General features: G+C 45.4%; 1 protein-coding gene across 6 annotated transcripts in view; it reads right to left on the bottom strand.

Annotated features, from left to right (window-relative positions):
• SVIL (supervillin) overlaps nucleotides 1–20,544 on the bottom strand; it is a 241,499-nt gene extending 220,955 nt beyond the window's left edge. For 5 of the 6 annotated variants that reach the window (XM_059909480.1, XM_059909472.1, XM_059909447.1 and 2 more), the window contains exon 1: nucleotides 20,277–20,544. The gene's annotated coding sequence lies outside the window, so the exon portion shown is untranslated. Of the gene's footprint in view, nucleotides 1–19,328; nucleotides 19,463–20,276 lie in introns of those variants that run through there. The other variant, XM_059909463.1, reaches the window with a different exon arrangement.
• Between the last annotated feature and the right edge of the window lie 2,891 nt (nucleotides 20,545–23,435).

Here is a 23,435-nt window from a genome sequence, read left to right as displayed (position 1 = left end):
GGATAAAAGGAACGAAACAAAGTAAGTAAAAAATGTGATTATCAAAGACAATTGTGGGAACCCTCCTGCACTGTTGGTGGTAATGTAAACTGGTGCAGCCACTATGGAGAACAGAAGGGAGGTTCCTTAAAAAACTAAAAATAGAGTTACCAAATGATCCTGCAATTCTACCCCTGGGCATATATGTGGAGAAAACTCTAATTCAAAAAGATACATGCACCTCTATGTTCATAGCAGCACTAGTCGCAATAGCCAAGACATGGAAGCAACGTAAGTGCCCATCAACAGATGAATGGATAAAGAAGATGTGGTATATATACACAAGGAACACTACTCAGCCATAAAGAGAATGAAATAATGCTATTTGCAGCAACATGGATGGACCTAGAGATTATCATACTAAGTGAAGTAAGTCAGAAGAGAAAGACAAACACCATATGATATCACTTATATGTGGAATCTCAAATATGACACAAATGAAAAGAAACAGACTCACAGACATAGAAAACAAATTTATGGCTACCCAAGGGGAAAAGCGGGGAGGGATAAGTTAGGAGTATGGGATTAACAGATACATACTACTATATATAAAATAGATAAATAACAAGGTCCTACTGTATAGCACAGAGAACTATATTCAATATCTTGTAATAACCTATAATGGAAAAGAACCTGAAAAAGAGTATATATATGGCTGAATCACTTTGCTGTGCACCAGAAACTAACACAACACTGTAAATCAACTATATTTCAATTAAAAAATAAATAAAAATAAAGACAATTGCAATTTGCTGTGGCAGAGCAAATTGAAAAAGCTGTTTACTACATTTAGAAAAACAAAGATAATAAAGCAGACAATATTAAGAGACAGTTTCAGCAAGGGCAGTGAATTTGATGCTCAGTCTCCTTCCAACAGTCACAAAGGAAACAGCCAAAATCATAATTAAATGACCAAGAAAAAATTTTTAATGATTTTTAGCAAAATTTGAGCTTGTAACTACGGCCAGCTATAAAATATCTTAGATTCTTGAATAAAAACAAAAACAAAGGAGCATTTTTAGATGGAGAGATGGCAAAATACATTATTATTTAGTTATGGCAATGTTGTTCGAATATTATGAGGAGAATATAGAAAAGATACTGTTGAAAGAGCGAAGGACTTTCAATTAGCAACCAAACAATTGCCCATAGAAAACACTCCATTTCTACCAATATCAAAGATAAATAAATTCAAAATTTGAAAAATCACAAGAATTTTCTTTAGCTTTAGATGAATTATGCAATATCAGAGACATTGCCCAATTAGTACTTTGAGTATGTTTTGTCTCAAAAGACTTCCAAATTCATGAAGAAATGTTGTCAATTCGTAGACTAAGAAAACTGAACTCATGGTGAAGGTACTTTTGAATCTTGTACATCTGCCAAAGAAGGATTTTGGCTAGATATGAAAACAAAAGGTTTCTATCATGACAGACAGTACTGCTGCTATGTTGGGTCAAAAATCAACACTTACTAGACTTTTCTAACAAGAGACTGGCATTTCTCCTAGTGCTTCATTCTACAGTATGATAATAATTTTTAGTTGGCTTTCTAAAGCCTATGAAAACCATCATGGATATTGTTGTTAAAATTGTTCAGTATAGACACATAAATGCTAAGAATTACCACCAGTTTAAAGAACTGCTGAAAGAAATACATGACAATGAATTTAATGATTATGTGTTCTTTGCCAGTGATCTTTGGTTGTCATGAAACAGTTTTACAAAGATTCACTGTATACTTAAGCAATTCAAGGTTTTCTGTAAACAAATAATAAAGATTAAAAAAGTGCTGTGTGGTTTATGTTTTCTCACAGACATTACACTGCATATGAACAAGCTAAATTTAAAGCTCCAAGGAAAGGAAAAGCTTATTTATGACCTAGCTAGAAAGTGTGAGAATTTATATCAAAATTGATACTTTTCATAAATGAAAAATAATTGTTTTATGCATTTTCATAACTTGGATCAATATGCAGAAGATTTGATTGAAATAAAAAGCTTTATATGAATTGCCTACAATCTACAAGAAAAATCTGAAGAACACTTTATTGAGATTGATAAATTTAGAGTTGGTTTTCAATTTTTATAATATCCCTTTGAATTTGATGTTAGTAATTCTGAGTTGGCATGAGAGTTACCAAATTCACATAACTTGAACAGACTTTAAAACTGACAAGTTTTTAGTTTCAAAAAATCAAATCAATTCTTCTAAAAAGATGAACCAATTTTGTTAACTGAATGGCAAATATTAAAGGAAAAGTATTTTTGACACTTGATTCAGTTATTGGAAAACTTAAGTATGTTTGAAACTTGGTTACACAAATCCACTTTTTCAACTACAAATTTTATGAAATCTAAACACAGACCCAAGTATTTCAGATGTAGTGCCTGAATTTATGCTATAATGCTAACATATATACCAAATTTCAAGACTTAGTACAATAAAATAAAGAAGTCTCATTAACATTTTTATACTGTTTACATGTAGCAATGATAACATTTTGGGAAGACTGAGTTAAAGAAAATATATTATTAAAATTAATTTCACCTGTTTCTTTTTAATTTTTTCAATGTGACTATCAGAAAAATTTTAAATTACATACATGGCTCACATTATATTCTATTGAATAGCTGGAGATGCTGGCTACTCAAAGTAGTCTTTTCCCAGAAGCATCAATATCATCTGAAAGTTTCTGAGAAATGCAGACTTTTAGGTCCCAGCTGAAACCTACTGAACAGAATCTGAATTTTATTGAAAATCCCTGGTTTGGCCAATATGAAATAATAGGAAACACATTTAAGCCTTTGCCTGAGACAAGCAAAAACAAATAAACACATCCCCACCCCTACAAAAAGACAGAGGGTGGGGGGAAAGGAAAAGAAACCAGACAAAATATATGAAATAATGGCTTTCAGGAGACAAGACATCAGGAAGCAAATGAGGTGAGCCTATGAGTATCCCAGCTTATTGCCTTAAGAGATTTCCTGGCCAAGACACAGAGAGAGAGAATCCAAGAAGAGCCCAGTAGATTCCCTGAGTTGAGGATACAGAGCTGAGAGTCTAGGAAGACCCAAAGCAGCTAGAGTCTGTAGGAAAGAGCAGAAAGCTGCACAGAGAGAAAACTCCAGCTATCTGCAAAAGTCACTCTTGAAATATACAAATCAATTTTCACTGCAAAGTAAAGGAGCTGTTACAGTGGAGGATTACCAGACTGAATGTCAATATTATGACATAGTATGAGTGTGTTTCGTGTTTGGTAATTGCAATCGTTGCTTTTGTTGTGGTCATTCATGTACAATGCTTGGTGTCAGTCTATTTATCTCTTGTAAAAATAAAATACAGTGTGTGTGTGTGTGTGTGTGTGTGTGTGGAAAAAAAAAATCTTAAAAAGGGAAAAAAAAAAAAGTCACTCTTGAGTATTCAGCAGAATACTGATCACGGCATGTGTGTGGGCAAACTATCTGTGGCTGGGAAAAAACTACCAGGATAGATTAGATGTATCACTATCTGGTGGTCACACGGGGCCAAGAATAGTACCTATTTCCACCAGACAGATTGGAAAACCTCATAAATCAGCAGCATTAAGTACTCAGGAAGATCTTGCCTCTTTAGTGTGAAATATTAGCCCTAGATTGAGCACTGCTCCAGTCCCTTCCCCGCTAAGCCTCAGAAGCAAGATACAAAAGAATTGCTTGTCCCCAACTAATTTAGCTATGGTCCAAAAAGAAGCTCCAGAATATTTATAGTGATACAAAAATATCCAGAACCCAAGAAGATAAAAATAACAATGTCTGGCATCCAATAAAAAAAAAAAAAATGTTAGGCATGCAAAGAAGCAAGAAAATCCAACCCATGAGGGGAAATATCAAACAATTAAAACTGACCCAGAATTAAGACAGATATTAGAATTATCAGGTAAGGACAGAGATTCAAGATTTTAAATAGAGACATGAATTTATAAAACACAAGTGAAATTTATAGAGATGAAATCTACAACATGTGAGATGAAAAATACACTGGATAAGACTAATGGTAGAATAGACATTGCAGAAGAAAAGATTAGTGAACTTGAAGACAGCAATAGAAACATCTGAAATGAGAAAAGAAAAAGAGAGAGTTTAAAAAAAAAATGAACAGAGCATGAATGAGCTGTAGAGATAGCTCAGGCATTCTGATATACATGAAATTTGAGCCCTCATGGCAGAGGAGGGGTAGAAAAAATATTTGAAGAAATAATGACTGAAAATATTCCAAATCTAAGAAAAATATAAGCCCCCAAAAAACAAGGAGCTCAACTAACCCCAAGTATAAGAAATAAATACCAAGGCACATCATAAATTGCTCAAAACCAGTGATAAAAAAAAATCTTAAAAGCAATCAGGTGAAAAAGAACACATCATAGAGGAAGAAAGATAATGATGATAGCAGATTTTATATCAAAAACAATGTGACAAGACAGTGAAGCAACATCTTTAAAGAACTGAAAGGAAAAAACTGTCAATCTAGAATTCTACACCCTGAAAAAATATATTCCAAAAATGAAGGCAAATAAGGACATTATCAGATATATAAAAGTAGAAAGAACTCATTAGCAGCAGTCCTGCATAACAAAAAATGTTAAAGGAAGGGCTTTTAAGCAGAAGGAAAATGATACCAGGTAGAAATATGGATATACACAAAGGAATGAAGAACACTAGAAATGGCAATTACCTAAGTAAATATATGACTTTTTTCCTTATTATTTAAATTTTTTTAAAAGAGAAGTGACTTCTAAAACAAAAATAATAATTTATGTGGAGTTAATTACACATATAAAAGTAAAGTGTATGACAACAATAATACAAAGGCCAAGATGGAAGTACACTATTGAAAGGTTCTTATAATATAGGAGAAGTAGTATAACATCCCTTAAGGGTAGATGATTAAAGATGTATACTGTACACCCTAAAGCAACTACTAAAATAACTAAGCAAAGAGATAGAGGTAATAATCCATCAAAGGCGTGAAAATGGAATCGTAAAAAATTCTCAAATAATCCAAAAGAAAGCAGAAAAACAGGAAAAGAGAATAAAGGACAGGATAAATTAAAAAAAAAAAAAAGGCAAGATTACAGACTCCAAACTAATGATATCAGTAATTACATTAAATGTAAATGGTCTAAAACACCAATTAAAAGACAGATATTGTCAAATTGGAAAAATAAAAGCAAGATCCAAAACCCATACTACCCACAAGAAATGCACTTTAATATAAAGACACAAATAGGTTTAAAATAAAAGGATGGAAAAAGATATACCATGCTAACAGACAAAGGATATTTCAGAGCAAAGATTATCATCTGGTATAAAGAAAGTCACTTCATAATGAAAAATGTCCAGTTCATCAATAGGACTTAACAATCCTAAATATCTATTCAACTTAACAAGCATGCTTCCAAACACATGAAGCAAAAACTGATGGAACTTCAAGAAGAAAGGCCAATTCAAAAGAACAGGCACATATGTCAATACTGTTCTCTCAATATTTAATAGGACAAGTAGACAGAAAATCAGTAAATGTAGAAAAGATTTGAACAAGATCCCCAGGTGATCTGTATGCACATTAAGGTCTAAGAGGCACTGCTCTACCTAATCATAATGGATAGACAGTCCATATTCAGTCAACTTCTAGCAAATTTTTCTTCTGGCTTCTTACTGGTATCATCATAACTGGTACAGGCATACCTCATTTTATTGCATGTTGTTTTATTGCACTTGATAGATGCTGTGTTCTTTACAAACTGATATCGATGCAAGTGGCAACCTTACATCAATCAAGTCTATTGGTGCCATTTTTCCAACAGCATTTGCTTACTTCATGTCTCTGTGTCACATTTTGGTAATTCTTGCAATATTTCAAACGTTTTCATTATTATATTTGTTTGGTGATCTGTGATCAGTGATCTTTTGATGTTCATACTACAACTTGCTGAAGGCTCAGATGATGGTTAGCATTTTTTAGCAAGAAAGTGTTTTTTAATTAAACCATGTACGTTGTATTTTTAGACATAATGCTATTGCACACCTAACAGACTACAGTATATTGTAAACAAAACTTTTATACGCACTGGGAAAACAAAAAATTCATGTAACTCGCTTTATTGTGGTACTTGCTTTACGGCACAGGTCTGGAACCAAACCTGCAATATCTCCGAGGAATGCCTGTATACTTCTGTCTGGCTTCCAGGCTAACCAGGAGTTAGAGGACAAGGTAACTTTAGGAAAGCTAATCTTAAAAAATAAATCACAGAATTTAGAGATAGTAGAGTTGAAAGAATCTGGATTTACTCACCTTATAGACCTAGAAATAACACCAGCTCTACCACTTAGATTTAAATTTCTTGAGACTTAAGGTACTCATCTGTGGGACTACGTTAAGAGCTACCATAAAGTAATGTATAGACAATGTCTAGCACACAGCCTACCCCAGAATGCATGATCAGTAAACATTAATTCCTTTCCCACCAGCATGGACTAGTCAGTAACACTCCTGGTACAGAGATTAGCTTTCCAGCACATCTGCTTGAATAATCTCAGTAAGGATGGGGAAGGTCAAGATCTTCAACAGCAAAGCATGCCAGTATCTCTATTCTGATCACTGAATATCCTGACACACCACTTGAACTCAGCCAATACTTTTCCTTCTAACCCTCAATGAAGAGGTTTACTTTATTTATAGTGGTCACTGACATTCTTCTAACAGCTGTTGCCTTCCAACTCATAATGCATTAAGAGTGAAAGGAAGAAGTTGAACAGCTTTATAACAAAGTTTTAAATTGTGGGAAATATATTAAAAATATTGGTATTTTAAGTATCTTTAAAAACCCCATTGGAAAATATCACTTGTTATTGACCTAATAAAATCAAGAGTGAAAAAACAGGACTAAGAGACGACATGGAATCCAGGCCAGACCCTAGTACTTGCTTCCTTTATGATCTTGAGTAGAACATTTTTCTTTGTGACCCTTAATTTCCTCATTTAGAAAAGAAAGATAGACAAGCCCAGTTCATCATACAGAGTGCAAAAAGAATTTAAATGAGATGCATGTGAAACTATTAAAAAAAATACTTAAGTTCAAGGTATTATTATTTTCAATGATCATGGTCATTGGTTCCTCCTATTAATATGGAAAATCAAGAGGTAACTGGGGGGTAAAAACTGTCAAATATCAGGCTTCCCTGGTGGCGCAGTGGTTGAGAATCTGCCTGCCAATGCAGGGGACACGGGTTCGAGCCCTGGTCTGGGAAGATCCCACATGCCACGGAGCAACTGGGCCCGTGAGCCACAACTACTGAGCCTGCACGTCTGGAGCCTGTGCTCCGCAACGAGAGGCTGCGACAGTGAGAGGCCCGCGCACCGCGATGAAGAGTGGCCCCCGCTTGCCGCAACTAGAGAAAGCCCTCGCATAGAAACGAAGACCCAACACAGCCATAAATAAATAAATAAATAAATAAATAAATAAATAAATTTATTTATTTATTTAAAAAAAAAACCTGTCAAATATCAAGCCACTATTCTCCTTTTTAGATTTATGCACTGAATATTGTGTCAGCAACTGTAAGTTTTTATAAAGCTCAAAAATTTCCCAAATTACTACTGAAGAGATTTCTCTGCAAGGAACAGGAAGTGCAGTAACAAGAAAAAAAATTTGAGTAATTTTTCTAAGACTATATTACATAAAGCCCAAGAAGTCAAGAAATTTTGGTTTAACACAGGCCCAAACTTTCACCCAAAACCCTGTTAGAAAGTTAAGAAACAGTGGCAACATCATACCTCAATAAAGCTACAGAAAGAAAGGAAAGAAAGAAAGAAAGAAAGAAAGAAAGAAAGAAAGAAAGAAAGAAGGGGGGGGAAGGAGGGAGGAAGGAAGAAGGAAAGAGAGAAAGAAAGAAAAAAGAAGAAAGAAAGAAAGCAGTGGCAATGGCAGTTGGAGAATGCACACATTAAAACAACAGCAAAACAAAAACAAAAAGTGCTTTCACTATGTTAGACACAGATCTGGGACAATCAACGTCTTCAGCAAAAAGCAGGCAAATACTTGAATCCTATTCTCTAAACCCAATGTGGACTTAAGAGCACTAAAATCTCCAATCCTACTTTGACAGCCTTATTCTTAAAATTTTACATTAGCATTTTGCTGCCTTTCTGGAATCTCCCATTACTCATGTGCCATTCAGTACAATATCACTGCCATTTATTTACTGGCTTAGCACACTGGAAGCTCAATGTACCTTGGAGTCAGAAGACCTAGGTTTAAATGTCTATCCTGTCACCCGCTAGATAAATGATTCTGACCAGTCCTTCACCTCTGTAAGCCTCAATACTGCTCTTCTGTGAAACGGGAATAACACTACCTACTTCAAGTGGTGGTTATGATTAAGTGACATTAGCAATGTGAAAGTGCCCTGCACGTAAAAGTGCTCCTATATGTATAAGCTTAAATAAGTATCTCCTAAATTCAAATGATGATTATTCATGACGAGTCATGTTCATAGCACTTTAACTGAAACTTCCAGTATTCACTAACAAGAAGGCATTACTCTTAGAGCTGTTTGTCCTACCACACTATGAATGGTACTTTAGGGAATAATAATAATAGTAATAATAACAGGAACCCATCCTGAGAAAAATTATCTGAAGAGTCTTTTCATCTTTTAAATTGTCTCCACTCTATCTATACAGAAACTAAAAAAAAATATTAAATCCACAGGCATCCTCGTATTTACCTACACTGAGGATGACTAATTCGGTAAGCCTAAACACAATGGGGGCAACTCCTTCAGAGCTCATTAACTCTCCCCAGCTCTCCCTAGATTCGAAAACAATGCGGAAAGCATTTGGGAAATGGGACACCAAAATGAAATAGAAAAGCCATTCTAGGGTAACTATCAGCAATCCGTGTGGATCTGGCAACCAAAGAGAAAAAGGTTTGGGTGATGATTCTGCAAACACAGCACTTATCTTCATGAAGGAGACTTTTAGCTGAAACGGGAAGTAATGGAGTAGACAATGTGTACAGTCGGCCCTCTACATCTGGGTTCGGCATCTGCGGATTCAACCAATCGCGGATCTGCATATGCGGGAATCCCGAGAATACCAAGGACAGACTGTATTGCAAACTATGCTTATGGGGCAAAAAACATATAAGTGGGTTTTTAAATGTTAGTGGCTCTACCATCAGATAAAGGATACACTACTACTTGAACCTAGAACCAGTGTCTGTGCTCAAAATGAAAGTGGGAGGTTTTCCACAATAAATTTGCAGTTTCCTCTAAGGTTTTTTTTTTTTGTTTGTTTTTTTCCCAAGAAGCCTAGACATTACCGATGGAACTAATTTGTTCATGGAAAAAAATAAAGTGCTTTCACTGCCTGCTGTTTCCTTCCAACACTGGGAGAACCAAGTATAGAAAAAAAATGCCACATGATGAAAGCTTTTAGTTTTCTTAAGAAGTGATGAAATTAAAAAAAAAAAAAAAACACACACAGATGTTGGGTTTACATAAATAATCAGCTGAAACATTTTTCTACTATATAATTTTCTTGTCGAGCATATAATATGCTTTTCTTTTTCCTGGAAATTCAATGTCAGAACTGTATGACGATGACTGTTTTTCAACAGATAACTGGATAATTCTGGGGTCAGAAGAAGAATATAAACATATATATACACACACACACACACACACACACACACACATATATCTACATATCACATATATGTCACTTAAAAGTCTTACGTCAGATTCATTTTTAGGTATGGGAAGGAAACAGTTTAACATTGCTTGAAATAAGTTCTTTATACTTGAGGTCACGGTCTATCAATTTTTCTAGGAATGTAGGTTCTTAGCCTTTTTCTTACAGCTCTTGGACTTAAAGTCCAACAGATTAAAAATCGCAGCTCTTCAAAAAAGAAAGCATGTTTACCTCCAAATTTTCAAGCATGGACTTTTCTCCTCATGGCACAGAGTTCGGGAACAGAGGACTGTCTTTCCACTTACACTCCTATTAAGAGCCACATCTGAAACCGGACATATAGACACAACCTTGAAGCAGACCATCCTCGTCCAAGTTTCTTCTTGAGCTCCAGAGTGACCCATCCTGAAAGGCCACCCTGGGTCCCCACAAACTCCCTCTGAGACAAAGCTGGTCCAGCTTCCCTTTCAAGCCTCTCTTTTTCTCCAAGAATCATAGGTTTCACCAACCTGCCTGGCCAGTATTCTTAAAATCACGACTGGGTTTTATCAGACATACAGACGTTTGATCCTTGAAAGGCACTGAAGATAAGAGCAGTGTCGTCTACACCACGCTGGGTGTGAAGATGAGACTTGAGGGCTCACACAGATACGCTTCTGATAGTGAGGAAGTCCCTCTTCCCTTCAGCAGGCCTGAAATAGAAGCACTTTCCTCCCCCAGACACGGTTGAGAACAGCAAGGCGGACACCAGAGGCTGCTGGCTGTGACACACAGCACCACAAAAAGAGGCAGAGTGCTGTGGGGTACAGTCCCTCCCGGGTGACAATAAGCCTGGCAGCCAGTTTCTGCAAAGCTTGGCAGAGCGAAAAGAAAGCCTCTTTAGAAATACAGTTGGCAAAACACTGAGTATAAAGGACACTCTGAGAAAATGCATAATTGCAGACTCAGAGCCACTGTCTCGACCAGTACATCCTTTATGGGACAGTGGAGGAAGTCTAGATCCCCACTGGACATCCTGTAACCGCATGGCTCTCCAGGCTCTCTTCTTCCTTTGTTACATGAAGCGGTGCAGATGGACACAGAAGGAAAAGTAAACCTACAAGACACTGACCTGGTGTCTTCTTGATTACACAAAGTTTATGACTTGGGATCTGAATTCAAACCCAGACCTGACTACTTACTGTCTTCTCTCATTTGAGGTACAAAACCTATCAAGGCTTCAGCTCAGAGATGGTGCTGATTCAAAGACGCCCAGCACGTCAAGCCCGATGCTTAGAGCCCGACGCACGGTCCCAGCCAGTCCTCGAAGCTGCCACAATCAGCAGCCTCACTGCGCCCACCACTGTATCCCGTGCGCCCCGTTACACCTGGGATGTGCTTCCATCTCACCTACAACACGTTCCCGTGCTGGCAAAGCCATCTCCGACTGTAAGCCCCATGAGGGCAGGATTTGCTCTGTATTCTCAATGCCAAGCCCGCACGCACGTGCACACACACGTGGTTAACAGACGTTTGCTGACCAAACCAGTGAATGAATCAACAGTCTGACTGATCACTTTCATGTCTTGTTTTCTATATAATCCCAATTTAAGAGACCTTTCCCCAGGTGTTGTTATAGACAGATTACTAGATTAGGTGAACTGAACCTGATGACCACATCAAGATTCTGCTGGATACCAATGACAGAACATTGCTGAAACAAAGATCCCTTGGTCTGGGTGAGTCTACAGGAACATAAGCTCCTATTCCAATGCTCTAAGCAGACTCCCCTATCTACCAGGGCAGAAAAATGGGCTCCCTTTTATTTGGGAAGGTCTAGAAGCAAACTCCATTTTGGCACAGGTAAGCATCCTTTCCCTTTGTCTTTCAGAATTTTAAAAAAAAAAAAAAAAAAAAGGAGAGCAAGGTGCAAGGGCTCCAGGGCTCACGGGGAACACGGCCTAGCAGGGGCCGCACCCCGGACGCTCTCCCTGCAGCCCTGGCTCAAGGCATCCTTCCCCACTGCTTCCCAACTGCCAACCTGTTCTATCCTGACCCTGAGGATACCCCTCCGTGTTCGTAGCTTTGGAGAGAAAAATAAAGAGTCCCAAATCAGGGTGAATCCGTGAAGGATCTCCCCAGACCTCCTCTCCAGCATATTTTCATGGATGAGGGATCACTGATAGGAAATACCCACCATGAGCCTCTAGAACAGCACAGATTCGAGATGACCGATCACTCACAACTTACACACAAGCCAGACTGGCCACACAGTACAAACTCAACTTCCTTTCAAGACCTTTCAGAAATATAATTTGAAGGGGGGGTGGGGGGGAAAGCAAATGTTAATTCTGCTCTGTGTATGTACAATTTCCATTTGCAAGGAAGAGGTTATCCAAAAACAAGCTCATGTTTCAGTGACTTTCACGGCACTGCCATGTGAAAGGAGAGCCAAAATAAATCTCAAAACCATTACCCCCAAAGTTCAACCCTTTGAAACGCCCTGACTTGACCAGTTTCAAGACTGGTGTTTCCCAGTTTCAATTCCAAGAACCACTTTTTCTTTTCTTTTTTTTTTTACAAACATCTAAATAAAAACTGTGACAGTGTATATAATGTATGTCACGATTATACCCGATGCAGGTGACAGCCAAACAGGATTGGCTTGGGACAAAGACAGAAGGGCCTGCAAATTGTGGGTTTGAAAAAATAAAGGAGAAAGAATCTACATCTCAGGAAGCACCGTCAAAGAAGGGGAGGAAGGCCTGTCTATCTGAAAGGGACTAAGAAAGTAAATCTTAACAGTGCTCAGCACAAGAAAAAAAATGTGTCATTATGTGTGGTGACAGATGTTAACTAGACTTATTGTGATCATCTCGTGATACAGACAAGTACTGAATCATTATGTTGTAGGACTGAAGCTGGTATGTCAATTACACCTCAGTAAAACGAATGAAGAGGGTTAAAAAGGGGTGGGGTCGGGGAAGGGAGGAAGAGAGAAAGGGCAGGACAGGAACAAAGCCACGGGAGGCCTGGCGAAGCGCACACACAAAGGGGCAGCAAGGAGCCGAGAGAGGGGGAGCTGTAACAGGGCCGCAGGAGCAGCCGGAGGAAAAGCCGACAGAAGTCAGCAGCAAGGACAGCAAGGGGGAAAAGCCACCCCGTGTCAAAGGGCAGGCTGGCTAGTGGGGGGAAGCAACTAAACACCAAGGACAGATGGAGATAAGGGCATCCAAGGCAAAGCGTCCCTAAGACACCTGACACCAGAGACTGCGTCGCAACAGACCAAGAGCAGGAGGGGCAGGCGTCAAAGAGGAAACACAGGGCCCCAGAAGGAGCGGAAAGCTGCCTAAGTTTCGGGGGTGCTGTTGGAGGCATATGGGGAGCAAAACCGAGGCTGCACGGGGCACCCGGGGGAGCCCTGGGCCCAGGAGGGGCCTCATGGCTGCACCCCCAAAGCGCATCACCTTCTTCCTCCTACGGGGAAGTGGCTGCTGCTTCCAGCCTCTAAGCAGCACGATGCTGAAGGCACTACCTAGTCCCCACGACCGAGGGAGCGGGCTCACTCCCCAACGGCCCCCTGTGAAAAGGAGGACGCGATAACTCTGACCATCCGTGAATATCTGACATCCAGCAAGAACGGTGTAGCGTCCAGAGCATCAAACGGGGAGAAACACTTCGATGCAGTTAACGTGAAGTCTCCTTCTGAAAGGAGCTGAGCCGGCTGGAGAAGGATAACAGGTCCAGTTACCATGCTGGGCCTCTGTGTGTCTGCAGGTGTGTGCGCACAGGTGTGCACGTGTGTGATGGGAAGGAGGGGTGACTGTGTGAGAAAGCTGGATGGACCTAGAGATCATCCATCATACTGAGTGAAGTAAGTCAGACACAGACAAATATCATATGGCATCACTTAAGTGTGGAATCGAAAAAAATGATATCAATGTACTTATTTAAAAAACAGAAAAAGACTCACAGACACAGAAAACAAACTTATGGTTACCAAAGGGGAAGGGGAGGAGGGATAAATTAGGAATTTGGGATGAACAGATACACACTACTATATATAAAATAGATAAACAGCAAGGTCCTACTGTATAGCACAGGGAACTCTACTCAACATCTTCTAATAACCTATAATGGAAAATAAGCTGAAAAACAATAGATTTATATCTATCTATATCTGTATCTATATATAGATATATAGATATATAGAAAACTAAATCACTTTGCTGTACTCCTGAAACTAACACAACATTGTAAATCAACTACAGTTCAATTAAAAAAATAAAGGGGGAAAAAAAAAAGAAAGCTGGAAGCTGTGCTCGAGAGCCAAGACTTGAAAACAGACCGTGACGAATAAACAATTATAACGTGCAGAGAAGTGTAACAAGGAAGAGACTTATCCCAGGGCCAGTGCAGTCAGCGCAAGTACAGCGAAGTCTCCAGAAGGAGAGGACCCGTCCTCTAGTTTTGAGCAAGCTGACCCTTCCAAGACTTGGCCGGTGAGGGCGCTGAGTTCTGAGGCAGGACCTTGTGATTCTAGTCCTAGCCCAGGCAGGGTTCTCAACGGCAGGCAGAGCCTGTTTCCCCTTCTGTACAGTACAGCCCACCCACCCCCGCCCCCAGGTCATCAGCCCTGAGAACGAAACAGAGTTCCTGAGAGTCTCCAAAGAGAACGGCAGCTAAACCAACTGAAGGCCGAAAACGTTGTCAAAAATCTAAGACTCCTGTGCAAAAGGGATGAAGTAAAAGATATGCGAATGTGTCCATGGCGCCCAGAAGGGGATTAAAGGGCTTAGAATTGTGGGTCTAACTCAGCAACTCTGGGTCGCTGGGTGAGCTGAAGCCACAGCCATTTCCAGCACAAGAGCCCCTAAGAGTGAGATGAGCATCGGTGTCTGAGGCTTTCACACGTGTCCAAGTGATCGGGGTTTACTTTATAACCTCTTCTAGAACAAAGGGATTGAAGCTGACTCAGTCCCTGTAAGGGACTGGATTTACGCTTGTAGCTGCTAGAGGCCATTCATTCACCTCCATTCACAAGAATTAGGAGGCAAGATGCTTTCGAGTGCTGGGCAGGACTCAGGGGCCGGGGGGCGGGGGGGGCGAGGGGGTGCAGGTAGAGACAGGTGTGTCTACACGCACAGGCAAGGCCTTCTCTTGTTAGTAGACGTACTCAACATTTGATCAACCTTATAATGCTTCTTCTATCTTCCTGTACCCAGACCCTCCTCCTCGGCTTTATTTGAGCAGACATGGTGACAACACCAATGGGATTACACAAAAAGCTGCCTGAAGAGGCACTTTCACACAAAAAAGACGCTGCCTCTGTTACAGCCCTCGTATTGTACTTGTTTATGTCTGCTGTTTCTGAGCTGTTGCGTCCATCCGGGGCTGGGCCCAAGCCCTTGCTCACCTTCAGGCCTGCTGCCATGTAAACACTCAACCTAAGATTTGCTGAAGTAAACCAGGGAGCCAAATCATCTCAGATAAGTAACAGTAACAACTTCTTGGAAACTGCAGTTTTCTCACAGATAAGGTAAGGGGTGTGGGCAAAGCACCTCCTGGCTCTAACAGATGCAAAATACCCTCATCTTCTGAAAACAAAAGAGCACCGTCTGGACACACATTGTAACTTTTATACATTTCAGGCAACAGAAAAATGTATATGATTAACCTTGATGGATAGGGCAATTAAAAAAAGAAACACATTTAGTTTTAATATGAGACCTGTTCCTTTGTTAGTCAATGAAATAGAAAAGCGACCTAGGTTTTAAGTAGGGAAAAACTATACACACATTGGTCATCCTCAAAAACACTGTATTTGGAAAAAAAATGTTAATTCTGACATTTCCTTTTAAATCTTCTCCCCTGAGAGGCTCTATCTGGACTAACATTGACATAACAGAAACAAACAAGAACTCTTTACGATGGCTACAGTTTAACAAAGGCATCTGCGGATTTTTACCTTCCTTGGGGACTGCTCAAAAGCAGAAAACGTAAGCACAGTTGCCCCAGCAGCTGGCAAGTTCTCTCCCATATGCGCAGAAGTTGTGGAACAGCTGGGGAATGCAAGATGCTTTTGAACACGCTGCTATGTGATCCAAAATAACGCTGCCCGTTCATCTTCCCTACAATGGTAGCGACAGCCCAGCGCAGGTCTGGCGCATGCCCTACAGCTGCTTCTTTCTTCCGCCCTGGAAACTCAACAAGTAGCTACAAATGAAGCTCGATGCACAAAAGGGGAGAAACCCTGCCGCTAACCCTTTATGTGCCGTCCCCTGCTTACACGCGCAGATCATTTTGCCACGTGGGAGGAAGCTGCGTTTCGAACCCAGATGGAAAATCTATGTTTACCTTCCAAGGGCAACCCCTCCCTGGACTCCACGCCATGGCCTTCTTGGCGACAACTTCCACGGTCGGGTGGCGTTTAATAACATTATAATGTCTCCAGTGCTTGCTTTCGCCCTGGATGATTACGTAAAAGATAAACGCAAAATCAAGAACTAGGACATAGCAACGTTCAGGGGTCTTTCATCAACAACTTGACATAGTATATTTAAAAACAACTATTTCTCCACTTGTTGCTAAATTGAAAAGCTTCCAAGATTTTTTAACGTGTGAAATAGCTATCCTGGTTGTTCGCTGGTTGTGCAGCTTAACTGGACATAACCAGACCTCTCTGTGTCACCTTCCAAATGTTAGTTTGGCAATTTTCAGGTCATACATAGGTCACCATATCTGAGCAGGCAGTTCTGAAATGTTATCTCAAACTCTCCTCCCTCCTCTGTCCATTTCGTGGCTCCTCTTTAAACAGACTCCAGACAATCCTCTGTTTTCCAAGTAATGGTCCCACTTGCCAAGGTCGGGCCAGCACAATTTTCACAGACGCAGATATTCTCTTTAGTGTTGTCAATGGCTAGTGAACGAACAAAGAGAAGACCTGCTTCCTTTTCTCCAGCTTGTTTGGTTTTGAGCTTGCTTTTTTAAGTCCTGTCATCATGGCTATTAGGAAACTGGCTTCAAATTTAAAGGAAAGAGAAATGGCTGGAGGGCTGGCCGCAAAATTACACAGTGGTAACACTAGGAGGAAAGCCCGATGGTTCCGGAGCCCCTTGTAAATTCCTTGGGCAACGAGACAAAGTTTTCCATCACTACCACCCTGCCCCCCAACACACGCACACACAGCACTTGCTGACAAGAAGGAAGAATCACTAAGTGCACCACCTCGCTGTATGAACCAAGAAGATCGAGTTCAACTATCAACTATTTTGCCTCTCCAGACGAGGGAAGACAAGAAAGAAAGAGTCTGTTCTTAAACATCATCATTATTAGTTAACACTTGTCGGGCAGCTACTACCTCCTAGGCTCTGGGCTACTAAGTACCTGATACGAATGACCAAATCTAAGCCTTGCAGCTTGAAACCAGGTGCTGCTGTGATCATTCCTGCCCTAAAACAGGAAAGTGAAGCTCAGAGAAGCTGAGCAGCTTGCCCAACGCTACAGACCTATAAACGGTGGAGGCGGCATTCGAAGCCTGCCCTTAATCATCATGCCTCACTGTCTCCACAACTGGCCCTACCCTAGGACATTCTGAGTCAGAACTGTCATTCCAGGGTTTCAAACAACATCTTTCTTTAAGGCAAAACACTTTCAGTACATTCAAGACAACACCACCATCCCATATTATAAACTTGAGCTCAATAATGTCTAAAGATGTGGAGATGATCTCAGATGTCTAAAAGGAATTCTAGAGTCATAACCCATCAGGCAGTTAATGAAGGCTGGCTGCATTTCCAAGGCATTTTAAATACACATTCAGGGCGGTGGCAAAGTCACAGAACTTAGACAGGGTAGGCAATGATGTTCTTTCCTGCAGGGAAGGCCCACAGAGCTCTGAGCTACAAAGAGCTCCTGACCCCAGGCCCACCTGCCTAATGAGACACCACACAAAGCAAAGGACAGCTGTTTCTGACTCTCTTTGGAGCTGTCAGATAATTCTAAGCGGTTTTACTTGTCTTCGTATACCTTAAGCTTTAAACTAAGAGTTGGGGGACTTCCCTGGTGGCCTAGTGGCTAGGATGCTGGGCTTTCACCGCCGTGGCCCAGGTTCAATCCCTGGCTGGGGAACTGAGATGCCACAAGCTGTGCAGCACGGCCAAAATAAATAACTAAAAAGAAATAAACTAAGAGTTGGTTTCGTTGAGGCCTTGAGCCACAGAAAAGTCAGCCACAGGTCAAGGTCAATCTAACCCTAATAACGAACACGATCAAACCGAACCTGGGGTTACAGCCTGTACCCGGACTCTTCAATCAGCAACCCATAACAACTTTTCGGGAACGTCCTTTGGCACAGAACTGGGATGAGCAAACATCACCCTTTGGAGCAGGACAGACTCTTGGTCCCAGAAACCTCTGTAAGCCTGTTTCCTCATCTGTGAAATAGAAATCACCGCTCTGGAGGGGGCTGGGAGGGTTCAAAGCGAATGGTGAAGAGCTTTCCCAAGTGGATACAAGATTCTCTCATACAGAAGGCCTTTCCCTACTTCAGAAGGGAGTGAAGGCAGACAAGATAAGAAAACGTGAATTCTATACACTGATTACCGCGGGATAAGGTTTCACACCAGACCGGAGCACCCCAAGTTTCTCTTGGGCAGAACCCCCTCTGGATCCAGCTCCCGGGAAACGTCTGTCGCGCAGGGGAGACGGTGCCCCCGCCATTCCAATGACAGACTCGTGCCTAAGTCTGGGGTTTGCATAACCTCGGGGGAGGGGGCGGGGGGAGGACAAGGAGCGCTCCTTTCTCGCCGCTGTCCTCTCCCCTTCCGCGGAACTTCCAATGGCAACAAACTGTCAAGGCTGCACCGGAGCTGTACTGCCGAGGCCAGAAGCGCTTAAGCCCGCACCTGACCCAGACTGCGGCCTGGACTGGAGCCGCCGGGCCGCTAACTCACAGGAATGCAACCACCGCCTCCTGGAGCTCCCCTCTGGGCGCCCCGGGCCGCCGCTGTCACCCCGGGACTAAGCCCCGCCCTTCCGGGAGCCCGCGGGGAGGGGCGTGGCCCGGCGGCCCGGCCGGGCGCGCGGCGCGGGGACCGTGCGCCCGCGGGGGCCCTGCGGCGGCGCGACCCTGGGGCCCGGGCGGTGGGGAGGGCAGGCCGGCAGTGTCGCAGTTCTACGCACACGCGTGTCCCTCCCCAGGCCGCCCCTCCAGCCCGCCTAACCGGCCGCCCCGCTAACTTCCCGAAACTCCGCGGAGGGAAATCCTGAGACAGCCGGTACCTCCGAACGGCGCGCGCCGGGGACGGAAGTGGGTGGGAGCGGCGGCCGCGCCGCGCCTTTGTTGCTGCGCCGGGACCCCGCGGGCCCCCGGGAGCGCCCCATCGCGGCGGCGCGGGGATCGGTCGCCCCTCCCCGCTCGCCGCCCCCGGCAGGACCGCCCGGAGCCCGAGCCTAGCTGACCCCTCCTCCGGCCCCCGGAGGAGGGCGCGCCACGGCGCGTCCTAGTGTCTGCCGGCCGGAGCCCGGCGCGGCCGTGCCCGCCCTCGGCCACCGCGCGAAGGGACGCTCCTCACCTTCTTTCCGAGCTTTCCCCAGACCTCCGGGGGCGCGATCGCCGCTCCCCGCCCGACAGCAGCTGGGCAGCCCCGACCCTCGGCAGCGCCACGGCCACTCCCTGACTCCTTTCACAGAGCGAGGGCCGGGTCCCCCTCCCGGGATGATTCACTGCTCCTCACCTGGAGCCTCGCTCGAGTCCCCTCCCCTCCGCCGGTCAGCGCGACGATCGGGAGCGGGCGCCCTCTGCCGGGCCACCCGGCCGCAGCTCCCCGGGCCGGAGTGGGTCGGGAACATGGAGCCCGGCCGAGCGCGGGGACCCCCGCGGCCACCCCTCGGGAGCAGGGGCCTTTGCGCCGGGACCGTCCCGGGCCGCCACGCCCGGGCTGGGCCCGACCTCGGGCCAAGACGACCAGAGCTGTCCCTGAGCCCCGGGGCCACTGCGCGCCCAGAGTCACCCCACTCGCGGGCCGGCCGGTCCAGCCCTGCCCCCGGGAGGCGTCCCCAGGAACCCGCCATCAATCGCGTGCGCACGACCAGTTTAAAAGCCCCGGAAAGTCAGTTTCACTGTGTGAAAACAAAGTTTGGGTCCTCGTTCCCAGTAGCCCTCTTCCGCCCGAATTAAAGGGACGGAGGGGAGGGCAGAGGCCTGTCACACCCCCCCGGGTCCTAGGACTTGGAAGACGCTTGGGGCGAGCTTCAGGGACAGTCGCAGCCCGGGTGGAGCCCCAGGTCGGCCGGCGCGTGGCCCCCCGGCCGGGGGGTGTGGCTGGCCCATGACTCGCTCTTTCGCCCGGGTAAACACACTTCCAGCAGGTGAGCCCGCCCGCCCCCCGCCTCCGCCCTGCGCCAGGTCCTGGGTGCAAGTGTGAAGGGGGACCAGGGGGAGCCGAGAAGACACCCACGCGCGAAGGGCCGCGTCCCCCGCCGAGCGCGTCCACGCGCGCACCCCGCCTCCCCGCACTCACCTGGCCCGCGGGCTCGCCCACCTGCCGGCCGGCAGCCGGCGCTCAGCTCCCCGCGGCGACGACGGTGGCGGGGGGCGCACGCTGGTCCCCGCGCGAGCTGGCTCTCGGCGAGGGACCCGGGAGAGTCTGTCCGGCGCCCCGGCGCCGCAGCTGCCCGAGCAGACAAGTTGCGAGGCGGCTCAGGGCCGAGCGGGCGCCTCCGTCCCCGAGTGCGGGCGCGCGAGTCCCGGCGCGGCGGGCGGGCGCCGGGTAGTAGTTGTAGGGCCCCCGGGTGTCGGCCGCCGGGCGTTCTGAGTGGCTCGGACCGCGAGCCAGGCTGGCGGGGCCGGCGCGACCCACCCCCTCGGCACGCGCACGCGCCGGCCCGGGGACGCGCACGCGCGCCCGGCAGCTCCGGGGCCCCGGCGTTCGCCGCGCTGCCCGCGCTCCAGCCCCCCTGTGGCCCGAGGGGCGCCGCTGACCTTAGAGACCCCGAGCGGGCGCTGCAGGGATAAAACCCTCCGGCGTGTGCGAAGGTTGTAGCCACAGGCGCTCCGGGCCAGTTGTCAAGGAGACCGTCGTGGCCCCGCGGCTCGCAACTGTGAAAAAGTCACGTCACCCTCCGACCTGGCCGTCTTGACGGGGGACCAGCCCCTCTCTCCGTGGTTCTCACACTTCACACTTCCGCGGGTCAGAATCGCCCGCCCACCTGAGATTAGTCACGACGCAGAGCGCTAGACCCTCCCCCCTTTCTCATTCTTTACACCTGCCAGGTGAGGCTCAGGCAGCTGTGCAGACTGAACGGTGGAGGTGCGTGAAGTACTGGGTGATCCGCAAAGCAGCAGCTAAACGTAGACTTGCAAGAGCCACTCGTGCCACTTGTCTGTTTCACTAGCAGGTGTTCCCACTTAGTCTCCCTCCAGTCCCTGCCTCTTCTCCTCTGAGCGTTAAGACCCTTGCTTTCCTGTTGAGGCACCGAGCTTGGGCATGTCAGCCCCCATGGGAGGAGTGAAAGGCGAGCGTGTCAGCTTCCTCGGGCTGCCATCACAAGCTACCAGACGCTGCGGCCTAGCCCACAGAAGCTTCTTTTCTCACGGATCTGGAGGCTGGAAGTCCAAGATGGAGGCGTCCGTCAGGAGGGTTGGTCTCTTCCGAGGCCTCTCTCTCCTTGGCTCGCGGCTGTCCGCCCTCTCTGTCTTGGCCTGCTCTCTCCTCTCTATGTGTCTGCCTGTGTCTAATGTTCTCTTTTAAAGACACCAGTCATCCTGGATGACAGCCCACCCATAAGACCTCATTTTAACTAAGTTACCTCCTTATAGACCCTCTCTCCAAATACAGGCACATTCTGAGGGACTAGGGGTTAGCGCTTCAACAGATGAATTGGGGGGGGGGGGAGTCGGGGGGGACAGGGCCGGGGGACACAACTCAGCCCATAACAAACAGGGAGCGTCACTGCCCCGAAGGTCCTGGAACAGAATTTGAGCGTCAGCCTTCCCTCCTCCCTACTCATCCCAGTACCCTCCCCGTAGGCTGGCCTGTGTGTGGACTCAACGCACACCGAAAGGCTGAGATTCAAAGCTGGAAGGACTTAAAATCCAGTAACGATACGGCCCTCTTAGCTCAGGGTCCTCGGAAATACGAGCAGGACAACACTCCAGTGTGTGAAATGGATATTGGAGAATGTATCAGCAATTTGGAACCCTGACCCAGCAGATATTTCAGAACCAGCCCATTACAGTTTGTTAATGCCTAAGTACAGAGTCACCCTTACCTTCGTCCTGCCTTTGTTGGAGCTATGCCATCTCCAGAAGCCTCCTGAACGAGGGATTGTGTTGAATAAACACAGTGAAGACGCTTCCCTCCTCCTAGCTCCCTGGGAGAACTCTGGCGGCATCCAAGCTAGGAAAGGCAGGAGGAAGCAAAGACAAGGGCGATTTGCGCGGATCCCAGGCTCACCAGACCCAGCTGATCTTCAGCAAATCAGTAATAACCCTGAATTTGGGGCCTTCCCAGAGCCTCATTCCCAATCCTCTGCTGGTCCCAGCTTTGCTTTGTGGCTTCATCTAATACCAGGCTAGACCGCTCCCCAATCTCCAAATCCAAGTGGCTATTGGATCGGCTTGGGCACTCCAAACTCGGTGTGTCCATCATTGAACTCTTTCCCCAAACTTTGTCTCCCCGCCTGCACCCTCCATCTGAGTGGATGGCACAGACACACATCCGAGACAGGACCTGCTTCAAGCCACCCGCTACTGTGTCCTTGATGCCTCACAAAGGCCTCCCCGCTTACCCGTTCCCACCACCGTTGCCCCAGCCAAGGCCCTTTGTACGGTTTCTCCTCTGGTTCTCGACACCGGCCCCCTAAATAGACCCACTGCCCCAGCCTGCTTCTTGGCCAGCATTATCCACGCTGCTCCTTTAGGGATCTTTCAAAGCCTGAAACCTTGTTATCCTATGCCCTTCTTAAAACCTCTCAGTGGATTTCCTTTATGTTTCGGGAGAAAATTCAAGCGCCTTTGCTCCCCTCCCTCTGGAGGCTCATCTCTGACCATTTCCCACCTGTGTCCTTCGCTGGCGCAATAGAGACCACTCACAATGCCTGCAGACTCGAGAGGGCCCCTGCCCTCAGAGCACAAATCCCTAGGACTCCCTTGGTCTAAGGAGACGGTGTCACTCCTCTTCCAGCGTCCTCCAGAGAGTCACCAGGTCTAGGAAGCCCACCCACTCCTTCCTGACTTAGGGGGTCCCCGTGCCGCTCCCACAGCACCCCAGGTGCGTCTTGGTCGTAGCATTTAGGACATTGGCCATGATTCCTGGGTCACCTTTCTGCGTCCTCCGTTAAACCAAGAGGTCCTGGACAACAAGATCCTTATCCATTTTCGTAAGCCGAAGTTTAGGCTGCACTGAATGCTCAAAAAAAAAAAAAAGTTTGCTTTAAGGAATGAATTAATTCTTAGAAATTCAGAGGATTTAGTCAAGTGTGGCATCTGTTAGCAAGGCCCTTATTTGGAGCAAGCTTCACTTTTTCTGACAATACTTGTGAACACTCTCCCTTAAGTCACTTCCTGTTTGAATTATAGGTTCATCCTTTAGAATCTCTAATTAACTTCTATGCTTCCTAAATACCCAGGGTGCCTCGGGGGTTTTCAAGCTGCTGGTCACGAAATCAGTTTTATGGGT

The sequence above is a fragment of the Balaenoptera ricei genome, chromosome 2, assembly GCF_028023285.1.
Source record: "Balaenoptera ricei isolate mBalRic1 chromosome 2, mBalRic1.hap2, whole genome shotgun sequence".
In the NCBI taxonomy this organism is placed as follows: domain Eukaryota; kingdom Metazoa; phylum Chordata; class Mammalia; order Artiodactyla; family Balaenopteridae; genus Balaenoptera; species Balaenoptera ricei.
Note: the sequence above shows the minus strand (reverse complement) of the source record. Positions and strands in the feature narration are given on the sequence as shown.